The sequence below is a fragment of the Cupressus sempervirens genome, chromosome 7, assembly GCF_028749045.1.
Source record: "Cupressus sempervirens isolate cs-2001-9-10 chromosome 7, ASM2874904v1, whole genome shotgun sequence".
Taxonomy (NCBI): Eukaryota; Viridiplantae; Streptophyta; class Pinopsida; order Cupressales; family Cupressaceae; genus Cupressus; species Cupressus sempervirens.
The window spans coordinates 387,235,167-387,247,891 of NC_143124.1; positions in this window are offsets into that span (position 1 = coordinate 387,235,167).

Below are 12,725 nucleotides of genomic sequence, written 5' to 3' on the forward strand. Positions count from 1 at the left end.
AACTATGTAACAATGAACCTCATTGAATGAATCTTCCTCTTAAAATATCATTGACTTGAATAGAAAACTCATATGTTCACACCAAGGATAAATATTGTCATGAATGCAACACATAAGGACTCAATCATTTCTCTGACACACTAATAAAATCCCCCTTAAAAATATTAAAATATGATGCTTTAAAACCTTGCTCTTTTTGTTTGATGGAAAAAAATGATGAAAAGAATCAAAGTACCACAATACTAAATATATTTTTCATCCTCATATGTCTTTACTCACCCATTCATCATACCCATGAATGTAAACATACATATCACTCTTTCAAAAAAGTTGTATATTTTTTTTCATGTTTTTATCTCCATTGATAATGTGCTTTACTCCCCCACTATATCTAAGAAGCTTTTTCTCATTTGTTACTCTCGCCCATCGACATTGACCTCAAAGTATGTCAGTATGTTAATTCTTGAAGTTCAATCATCTCTAATCCAAACATCAAATATCTCCAGTGTCCAAAAAATCTATTAAATACCTTTACCAAGAGCCCTTAATGACTCAACTCAAATATAGATAGTCCCCCATTGGAAAATCATCATGCATCCATTTGAGATTGTAGAATAGTTATTTGATTCATACTAGACTGATGCAATTTCCACATCAACTACTCTAAAAAAGCTTGGGGCATAAGACCAACCATTCCTCTTAAATATATAAATGTATCCTTATCTAAAGGTTCCAAGTAAGTATATATTCTATATACTCATTTGTGCTAACATACTCTAATCTAATCTCTTTCTATTTTTCTCTCAAAAAGTGATAATTGAAATGCTTTTTTTCTTTAAATGTAATACTAGATTCTTTGAAATACTTGGTGTACTTGTATTATCACAATGTATGATGAGAGGCTGAGTACACTCGATTCTAATATCCTTCAATGTTGTCTTTATCCAAATTATTTGATTGAATTTTGTCCCTATTGATACATATTCTTCCTCTTGTGTACTTTGAGAAATGCAATCATGTTTCTTTCTTAGTAAAGAAATAAATATTTCTCCCAAAAAAAGGTTTTACCATTGATGCTCTATTTGCAATCAAAACATCCTAAGAAATCAACATTTGTGTATGCACATTTAATATGGCATCATGTGATCTATCATAGCATAGCCCTTATGATTAATTTCCTTTCAAATATCACAAAATTCTTGTTATTGTGCCAACACATGTCTCTTTAGAATCTTCTTGAAATCTTTCCATAATTTTAACTACACTAGCTATATCAGGTCTAGTATCTATCAAATATTATAATCATGAAACCATTAAGTTGTATCTTGTTTCTAATGCACTAGAAGATTCATCTTTTCTTGATAACTTACATCCTATCACCATAGGTATTCCAAGAGGTTTACCATTTTACAATCTATACCTTGTCAACAAGTTCTTGAGATACTTGTTGGAATTCTTTAGGATAACTAAGAGGGGAGGTGAATCAGTTATCCAAGGTACAAATGTACAATTATAACTTTTCACAACTTAGTAAACCCATATCCATAAAGCATTTTCATCATGCATGCATCCATTAAACTATGCAATCACTTAAACTTGTAGGTTACTATTAAATCAATTTTCTGAAATATAAACATGAAACATAATAGATTCAATAACACATTTGACACAATAATTTAATGTGGAAAATCAATTTGGGAAAAATCACTAGTAACATCGTACTCATTCTCACTCTTCTAAAGTGATACCATATGAAAGGCCAACCCTGTTAAAGGATATAATATAGACTATCAAATGTAACCTGGTTAAAGGATTTGAATTACCTTGTTAGGAGTGCACCTTGGTAGAGGATTTTAGATCATTCACTTGGAATTTCACCGAATTAAAATATTTACAAATGACTATTAGGTCAACCTTAATCTAAAGGATTTACCCAAGACTAATATAAGGATTACAGAGTAATAGTAAGGCTTGACCTAATTACAACTTATAACTTCATTTATAGATCATACATCTCTATTCTAGTCCTCCATTTTGCTTGGCTTGTACACTCTTTAGCTTTTATAAAATTTTCACTCTTCAATTATCCATACCCTTTAGCCTTCTTGCTTTGTTTTCCAATGTAGTCTCTTCTCTTAGGTCACTGAATGAAGGAAATACCCTAGACTCCTTAGCTTCCTTAGGTTCTCAGAGATGAAAACCCTTTTTTTGGACCAACCATCTCTATAAATAGAGAACTAAGATATTTTTTCATTCATCTTCCATCATCAATTTTAGGGTTAGGTCAGATTAGGTAGGATTTAATGAATCTACCCCTCATTTCATTTCATTTCATTCTTTTCTAGAAACTTCTCATTCAATCCTCTTTGAATTCACCTCAAAATGGTTCATCTTGAATTTTGTGCCACCAGCTCATCAATATTATCTTCCACACTATTCACACAATCCAAGAAGTCAAACTTGTTAGCTTAGATTCATCAAATTCTTGATCTTTATCATAATGTTGACACTCACAATTAACTAGCTTCTGATGCTCGATACATATTGCATTGCTCGACATCCACTCTCAACACACTCGACAAAGACTAAAGTTTACTAGTGCTTGGCATCAATGAAACTTTACTCAGCTTACACTGAAATTGACTTTTCTGAGCTCCAACTAATTTTCTACTTATCTTGCACTAACTTTTCTTGACACCTACTATCCACTCTATCAAGCTTGGTAGACAAACTTAATTAACTTTGTCTTCTAAACTTAATTAGTGTAACTAACCTTTGCTACCTTAAGTAGATTATCAATACACTATAATATCACTTTCTTAACTGATTCTTGTACTCCTTTTCATATCATAACTCAACCTTTCCTCTAGGTGCTATTGTTACCTCATTTAATCAAAACCTCTTCATCAATCAACCAAATGATAGTACTTCAGTTATATAAGAAATTATCTTACCAACAAGTAGTAAGTTTGACTTCAATGACAAAACAATGATTGAAAAACATTTATCATACTTGTATCAATTCTTTTCAACAATACAATGACAAAAAAATGATTGAAACACATTTATCATACTTGTATCAATTTTTTTCAACAATACTTAGCTTATGATTTGACAATTCTTTCTAATTTTTGAAAAAACTCTAATCACAAGATGTATTTCGTCTCAACAATCATACTCATCTTAAATTATTTTTGCATCTTCTTTTAAAATATTTTTCTAGCTTCAAATTTGCCTCCAAAATTATGTCATTCACAAATAGAATCACAATTAGCAAACCATATTCATTCTTCCATAAATAGAAATTACTATTCAGATTACCTTTCAAAAATCCCAAACTGATCAAATATTTGTCCAAATTCACATACAAAGATCTTTTTGCTTGTTTTAGTCCATTTAATGCATTCTTTAATCTATATACCATATCCTTTACTTTTGTTAAAGGTAAGCCGTTAGGTTGTTCAATATATACCTATTCATCAAGGTCTCCATTAAGAAAATTTGATTTAACATAAATTTGATAACCATTGACATTCTTATTAGTTGCATCTGCCAAAAAAATTCTAAGTGCCCCAAATCTAACAACATGTGCAAAAGTTTGCTCAATATGAGTTCCTTCTTGTTGTGAATAAACTTTCAAAACTAACGTTTCTTTGTTTATCACTAGTTCACCTTGCATATTCATCTTGTTTCTAAATACTAACATTAATCTAGCAAAATATTCAATAAGAAGCATAATGTACCTTTAACCATTTAATGCTTGTGTCCCTATAGGACTGATCAAATTTGTATGCACAATTTCCAAATTCACTATAGTAGTAAACATTTTTCTCAAAAAATAACTTTTACTCTACTTTTTCATCACACATTCTTTGCAAATCATATTACAAGGTTTTATAATCCTAGGAAAATATCTAACTTCAAGTGTTGTATTGATATTCACAATATTATTGTTGTTAAGTAGATTTTTTCTTTCTAGTTCTGACTCACAAGTGCCCTAATTTGTGAATAAATTCTGACTACAATAGTTTGGAAAGTTACTTTTAGGAAAGATAACTTCCCTTTGAATTGTTAGGTATAGCTCCCTATTGTTGATTTGCAATGAATTTTTTTTATCCTAAATTTAATGAGGTATGTTCTTAACCTGAGAACATGAGAGGTTAACCAAGTTAAAACTATACAAGATTTAACCCAGGCTAGAAATGATTTAGAGAGGATTAACTATGTTTATGAGTTTCACACATCTTATGAACTCACAAGACCAAATGGTTCTAATATGCATGCTAGCTGCTACTAAGATAAATTTATCAGAAACTAAATGCAAAGAAAGGAAAAATAAATGACAAAAAAACACCTAAGAGATCCGTTTCAAACTCATAATGACAATACTTATCATGATCAATTTAGTGCCTGAAAATAGGGGAACAAAGCTCTATTCTATCCTTTTTAATTTAGAAAAAGAGAAGATAAAAACATTAACATCTAACAAATTGGAATAAAAAATAATTAATACAAAATACCATTCAATTGACTCTGCAACATCAAGTACTCCACACCAAAAACTAGCTGACCCTTTATTGATCTTTTAATCTCATACATATAGGACTCAGAGATGACTGTTACATAGGAAGTTCAATTGGTTTATCTCCCTCAAAAATTATAAATGGAAAAGAGCCTAATTGACCATTACAATGATTACATCAAAATATAAAAGAAGCAAAAAATGAAACACTTAGCTTTCTTTTCTTTTTTAGTTTTTGTCCTATAGGCCTTGGCAGCAACAATTATTGGAGTTATCTCCTCATGCCTATGTATATATATATATATTTGTGTATCTCAAGAGCCATTTAGAGTACTCTTGGGCTAGATCTTTGATGGCACCCAAATGATCTTGTAGTTCTTCCATGGCCACGTGTACACCTCCACCAAGCTTTCATAATTCAAATATCCTATTTTGAGGAGTAGGAGCTATTTCTCTTAGACCATCTATAAAATTAGAAAAGTTTGTTTGCATAATAGGTATTCCAATGATTGTCTTACCTTGCCCACTAGATTGTGAATCTATATGCAAGGCTCTTAGTAGTTCATAATCTATATCCTACTCCTTCTTTACTTTAGCTTCAATTTCCTTTGTCCCTCCTCTATAGCTATGATCATTTTGGACTTGAACTACAAGCTCTAAAATGATTCAAATAAGGGCTCATCCCCTTTAAGAAAGATCTTTTCTTCTACAACCTCCTTTGTCTTCATGTGAATGATCATCCTCAATAAGGAAACACAATAATCACTCTTTATTTTCTCTATAGCCAAGGTGGCTCTTTTGATGATATTTTTTCCTTCTCTATTTCTAGCCTTAGTATAGCATTGTCAATCTATTCTATGATGGAGAGTCCTTCAATATTGATTTTTCTACTCCACTCTCTACTAATTTATCTAAAATTCTTATCTTCTTGGAGGTGAGAGATGAGGGCTTGAACATCTACAATAGTGGGATCACTAGTCATAGGAATCCTGGAAATGCTCACCAATGGGGTGACTAATTTCCTAATGAAACTATTCTATTTCTACCTTCATTCTAACCTTTGACAACTTGAGGCTTTCTAATTTCCCTTCAATTACTTCATTTTTTGACTTCCATAAGCCAACCTTGGTGTCATGTCTAGCCTCTCCAAGATCCATGGAGTGTAAGGAAAAATCATCAAGATACATGTCGTCCAATCTTGCTTCCTTGATGGGCTTAGCAACTTCCATGGTTAGATGCCCTATTCTAGGGTCTTGTCCAAGGATGGAAAAAGTCTTTTTCTTCTTGACTTTGCTCAATGTTGATCTAGAGTAGATGGCAAGGGACAAAGTATCTTTGTTGGGGGTGCCTTCATCCTTCCTCTTTATTTTTCTCTCTAAGGTATCCTCCAACCATGAATTTGTATGTATTACTTTAGAGGCCATTCCCAAAGAATTTATGTTGAACATATTCCTTTTGGCCAGAGTGGTGGCTTTGGCAGTCAAAGAAAAAGGATTCTTTGGAGTTTGTGAAGCCAACTAGGATGAGCCCTGAGGTTTCTTTGTTTCTTTTTATTTCTTTGCCGCCTCATCAAATTTGGTGGACTCGCTATCACTACTTCCACCATCTCCCAAATCTACCATTTGTACATGAGGGCTACTTGGTAAAAGGAGTGTAGGGCTTATTGACAGAACTAGACTACTATGAGGTGAAGGGGGAGGAGTGACTACAATGTCTTTGGCTTCTTTTGCCTTCTTTATCTTAGCATCCAATGGGAATCCATCACTAGGAGGGAGCCATAATGTAAATTTTGTGCAATAGGGATGTTCTTATTAGGAGATTGTTCACCTCCACCAGATGGTTGGGCTAGTCCTTGGGTGATGGCCAAAGTTACACCCAATGTACCACCTTGAGAGGAAGGAGCTATTATAGCTACTAGAGAGGCCTGAGTTGTCACACTTTTTCTTTGGCTCTTCCTTGCTATGGTCCACTAGATCTACTTTCCACTTCTCTTCATAATTCAAGCCATCATCACCTATAGATCTTCACATGCATCTTCATAAGGCTTAGAACTAATACGAGTGACCCTCAACTTTGTCAAATAGGTATTATTGTACATGTTTTTTCCATCATCCCTAACTTCTTCAACATCAAGGTTGATTTCATAGATTTTTACTTAATCTACTATGAGCCTGAGAAAAGCATGGCCATGACTCTCAAACTCATCCTTCCAATCAGCCCAATAGTCTTCTATGGTGGTGATATGTTTAATCACACTACCAATTTGAAGAACATTTTTTGGATATACATTTAGGTCAAACATAGGTCTCAAGACCTCATACATTTGTAGCTTGTACTTCATCTCAAACACATTAATCATGTTCTTTGCATCAAAATGAGATTCACAACTAAAAGCTCCCACCTTTATAAGGAACTTGTAGCCCTTCTTCTTTAAGCTCTCACTTAGTACATTCACCTAAATTTCCTTCCTCATGATCTCAATCAACACAATCATGACACTCAGGTACCTTGGTAGCTTCAAAGGGAACATGTTGAAAGTTGCAACATACAAATATGAAAAGGATGAAAACTAGATGAAAAGGCTCCCAAATTTACTGATATCTACCATAGCTTCTGAGCTAAATCTTCTTTCTCGACACCCTTGAAGTTCCCTACAAATTCTCATAGTAAATGCATCATTAACTCTTATATGCTCTACATAAGTATTCTCCAATTGTAAACAATGGTAGAACTCATAAGACTACACATCATCAAGAAAAATCTCCACCCTTGCGAGGCCTAGCCATAATTGCAGAGAAGCTAACATATAAATGAGGAAAGAAGACATTTAGAATGTTTTGTAGAACTTCACAGCATGAAGAGCATTGGATAGATTCTCACTTACCTCCAAGGCCCAATCAATGTATTTCATATAAGAACAAATAACTTGCAACAAGAAGAAGTATTGTTCAACAAAATTCAAACCTTCTACCTCACCTTTCAATATGTGCAAGAGGACCATGATGTCAACAATCTCAGGTTTTAGATTAGTTGCAAATAGAGTCTTGGGGACCTTACTCCTGGTACCTCATGGCTTTTGGAACTAGGATTGCATTATTTACTTTCTCTAAATCATCTTCTTGGTGCTAGAGAATTTAGAAATGGCTCCTTTGACTGTTAAATCTAAAAATTCTTCCTACTATGGAACTCAAAGGAAATTCACCACAGTTTTTCTATCAATAGAGATCAATACTATGTTATCTGGCCATACAATCTACCTAGTGTCTGGATTATAATGATTTGTAAATTTTTAAATCAATTTAGGAACTTGGATTGCAACTAGAAAATTGGCTACTTCAACTAGCCCACATCCTTGGAGCTTCTCAGTGATGCGATCGATTGGCTCTAATTTCACTCTCTTCTGAAAATCTTGCATGTCAAAGAAATAGAGAGAGGTATTCATGAAATTTTACAGAGAAGACTTGATTCCATTTAATCCATTGAAGCCCACAAATCTAGTTGACATTCCATTCATGGGTGAATTTCAAAATCTAGAAAAGTAGAGAATAGTAAATGCATAGATGTTATCTTTTCAAACAGAGGTTGTGCAAATTAATAGAATAATAGTTTGAGTAAGAGTAGTAATTTTTGCAACGATTCATGTATCTCTCTATATAGGAGTTTCAATCCATCTATTAATCTTTAGGATTCATGCCACATGAATGAATTGAAGGAGATGTCCATTTAAATAATAAATCATGGTTTAAATAGATATCTTTATGTCCTTTCACTTTTCCATTGGCCCAACAGTAATTTTGTATCCTCTCACACTTACTTTCCCATTTTCCCTTAAGTTTAGAAAGTCACAAACAGGATACTTCATAAGAGGAAACCCGTGGAGTTAATTTTTTCTTTAGTAACTTTCCCATAGTAGCTTAAGATAATCCTATCATTATCTTTCAAGGCTTGGTGCACATTTCATGAATCCACTTTGCTCTTAAGTTTAATTCTCTTTGAAATCTGGAAAATTGTCCTCATGGGTTCAAAACATACCAAGGAAAAGACAATTTTCATTTCTCCACCTAGGCTTGCCTTTTAACTTTACCTTTTGATCATGATTTCCTTTAGGTTTTGAGATGTATAAAAGTAGTGTGAAAATCCATTAGGGACCCACCTTTTCTTATTTTTCTTTAGAACTATCTTTTTCAAGAAATTGACTTCATTGGTTGAAAACCCACCGAGGAGAAGTTAGTTTCTATTTTTCTACCTGGAATGATCTTGAGAATTGTGATGAATCTTGAATTTTTCATGAGGTAGATAATTGTAAGAGGAACATTAATTTTCCATAAGGTACCTTGTTATCTTCTTATTTTGGCCCATATGCATCATTTGTTGCTTTCCACAAAAAATTACCTTTATTGGTTGAAAACCCGTCGAGGGGAAAATGAAGTCCAAATTTTCACAATCTTCTATTCTCATGGAGAAAATGATGAATCCCAAGTAGATATAAATCTTGTAAATATTCCTTGCATGTTTTGTGAATCTCCATTAGATTAGGTACTAAACTACCCACAAAAAATCACAACACAAAAGGGAAACCACGTGGGTATGAAATGTGGATAAGGGGAAGATGAAAAGTTTGATGAAGACTCTTTCCACCTAAGGGGACTTGGATTTAGACTTAGACACACCTAGGGACATTACTAAAACAAAAATTCCACTTATTTAATCAGTTAGAGGAAGAAAAATGGGGCAACAATTATCAATGTTAATATGAAAAAGTATCATATGCCATCACAAACTATCATTTACTTTAGCAAGCAAACATGTCATTTTGGCAATATTTAGTTGAGAAATATTACCTCTAATTCATGTATGTGTATGAATTAGTGTACTATCTTTTTCTTTGATAATGCAAGCCTTCTCTATAAAATGAAATTGATATCCCTTATTGACAAGTTTTTCGACACTTGAAAGGTTTTGTTTTGATTAATCTACAATAAACATCTTCAGTGTTAGTCTATCTATCAAGTTTAACAAATCATTTTCCTTGGATGTGATATGCTAAAATATTTCTAGCTCCAACCACTTCACCATTATAAGCATTAAATTCAACAAAATTATTCATATCTCATGTCATATGATGATAACATCCACTATCTATAATCTAATCAAACTAATTTTTTTCAACATGTGATACTAAGGATTTTTCTTCTCTTAATTCATATAACTATAGGATTTCTTCTTTAATAGAATAAAATCCCATCTCATCATATTCATTCTCACTATTGGCTAGTTAACTTAATGTCTTAATAACAAAATATTGGACATCCTTTCATAGTGACTCCATGATTAGACAAAATCATGTATTTTCCTAAGAATAACATACTAACTTCATTTTATTCTATCAACCTAGTAGTGTAAGCTTGAGAGGGTGGCTACAAAGTATATTCCCTAATTCCTCTTTAATTCATTACAACTAAAATAAAAGGGAATGTTGAAGGAAACTTAAGCTAAGAACTAGAACAACATCTTATCTTAGAGCTTAATGTAATACTACAAGCAATAAATCTATCTATGCACCTATGATGCAAGAATAGTTCATCGATTCTATTATCAATGGATGCAAGAACAAGAAAATTCTATCTTCCAAAGAAAGAAATAAGGAAATGAAATCTATTCTAGCAAAGCAGTTCAATCACCAAGTGGGACCCCTTGGATAAGTGAACAGAAAATACAATCAAGATAGAAGATGGAAACTTGAACTTTGTATTCTATTCATTCATGGTAAGAGATTACATATAATTAGAAACAAGATCACACATTATTTTTATGAAAATAAATCTACTCTATTTTTTCTCCTCATCAAAACTTCTTTCAAAGCTACAATAGGTGTTATTTAAAGGAAAACTACAACAACTTCCTAACTCTAAGATCACTCCATTAATGAGGATAAATTATAGGTTCATAAAGTTTATAATAGAAATATCATTAGCCATGATTAACTCATCCAAGAATATAGCAGGTTGAGGGAACTATATTCATGCACTGCCATAAAAGAAATCCCAAAATAATCTTCTCATTGTAGTGATTCAATAATCTAGTTGGCTTTGACTTAGTGCTAAATTGTTGATGTTGAATATGCATGGAAAGTACCTACAAAATGTTGAATACATAAAACTTCCACATACATATGTTCATTTCGTGATTAATTTTAGGAAAGGTATAATGTTCAAATTATCACTCACTACAAATCCTATGGCTATAAGAAGGAATCTACCTAAACATAGCATGGATGAGGAAATATTTATCAGCATGTAAATTCCCTTAATTATACCATAGAAGTACATAGATTTAAGAAACCATAGCATATCTAAACTATCTATTCTTCAACTTTATATCTTGACATATAGATAAAATATTCATAGAAACATAAGTTCCTTTGCTTAAACCATAGAGTCATAAAATATTTCTGCAAGATAATTGTCTAAAAACAAAATAAAATGGATCTCAAAATAATGGCCTTTTAGAGGCTCATCATTCCCCCCAACTGATCTATTACTAGTCCCCAACAATCATGAAGTTCTTGATCTAGGCCTAAATTATCTAGTCACTAGGTGTCCTTTCTCTTGGCTCATTCTTCACATAATCAAAGTACCCATAATTTGTCTTGAGCCTTTTCTAGCATCATACTTCAACTATCATATCATTATCTTTTGCATTGTCTTTTGCTAATAGTAGTGGTTGTAGGAGAATAGGATGTTGATACCTTAGTGGAAGCCAATGTTTTCACTAATTTCTCCCCAACTCAATATACTATGGAATCCTAATCATAGAAAGAGTCAAGTTTTGAGGAGAGTAGGGTTCTCTTATTTTTATATCATGTGGCATTCTAATCCATCACTTCCTTGAGGCAACAATTATTGTTTCAACATCCTTAGATGAGTTTTGTTCCCAGTCTGTAAAGGCACATTCTCTGACTGAACACACCTTGATAGATCCTATGGGATTTCCATAAATAGAAAACCCATCTAGAATGTTGAACTTTTGGTCTCATGAGTAGTTGTGTCATCATTTCACTTTCCTTGTAAGGTTCAACTTGATGTTCTCTACTTATCACATTTTGTATCCATGACATTAATACTCTCGTCTACACATCCCCTACACACAAGAGTAAATTCCACTCTATGTCATTAGGTACTACCAAATTATTGAGATACAACTCACATAGTAAATTTTTCAAAGCCATGAGAACAGATTGGAATGGATCATAAAACTCATGTAGGGTAGAAATAGAGGAATTAAGACCTTCCACAATTAGATAGTCAATTTAAATTTTGCAAATTTCTCTTTAAGAAACAAGGCATATATTGGTGATGGTGACCTACATTCCATTAATTCAGGAATCAATGACGTGATCTACTCAATTCTTCTCTTTAGAACTTCATTCTAATCTATACTTTGTTTCAACTAGTAACTTTTCTCATTAATAACATGTTTTAATTTTTATTTCTCCAATTTCCATTGATATCTCTCCCATAACAACAATTGAACCAAATTAATACTTGTAGAAAAAGGTGTAGATAGATTGGGTGGTGGCAATGGTTCTTGATTAAAGAGATCTATCCATTCAAATGCCTAATGGGGACTTTTGTTGATGCTCTATTGTGGAGCATTCTCCTTTTCTCATGATAATTATTTTCACCATATTTTCTTCCTTGCTGGATTTAGTAGCTACTATAGCTAATTTCTCCAACCCATCTTGATCCAATTTTCCTTCAAAGAGGACTACTTTTCACACTCAAAAAAATTAGGGGTAACTATTGGAAAAGAGGTTTTAGGAACCCTACCCTCAAAAAGTCTTGCACTTTGCCTCATGGGTGGTGTTGAAAAGAATGAAGGATTCTTTAATTTCCTCTTTCTTATAGGTATTTCCATTGTAGGTGCTTCAAGAGTTTTTCTAAATCTTCCTCCTCTGACAAGTGTACAATTTCATTAATGCTACTCTCCTCTTGTTGTTCTATCCTTTCTGCCTCAGGTTCCATAGTTTTATCTTTATACTTCTCAATGGTAGACCTATTCTTATCATATGATGGGGTCTCAGGGGCACTAGCAAGTTCTACATTTTTGCTTCCCTTTTTGCTAGCAATGGAGGGGTCAACTTCTTAAATCTTCTTCATAGTCAGTCTAGAACTAGAGGGAGAGGCTTCAAGAATAATTTTAG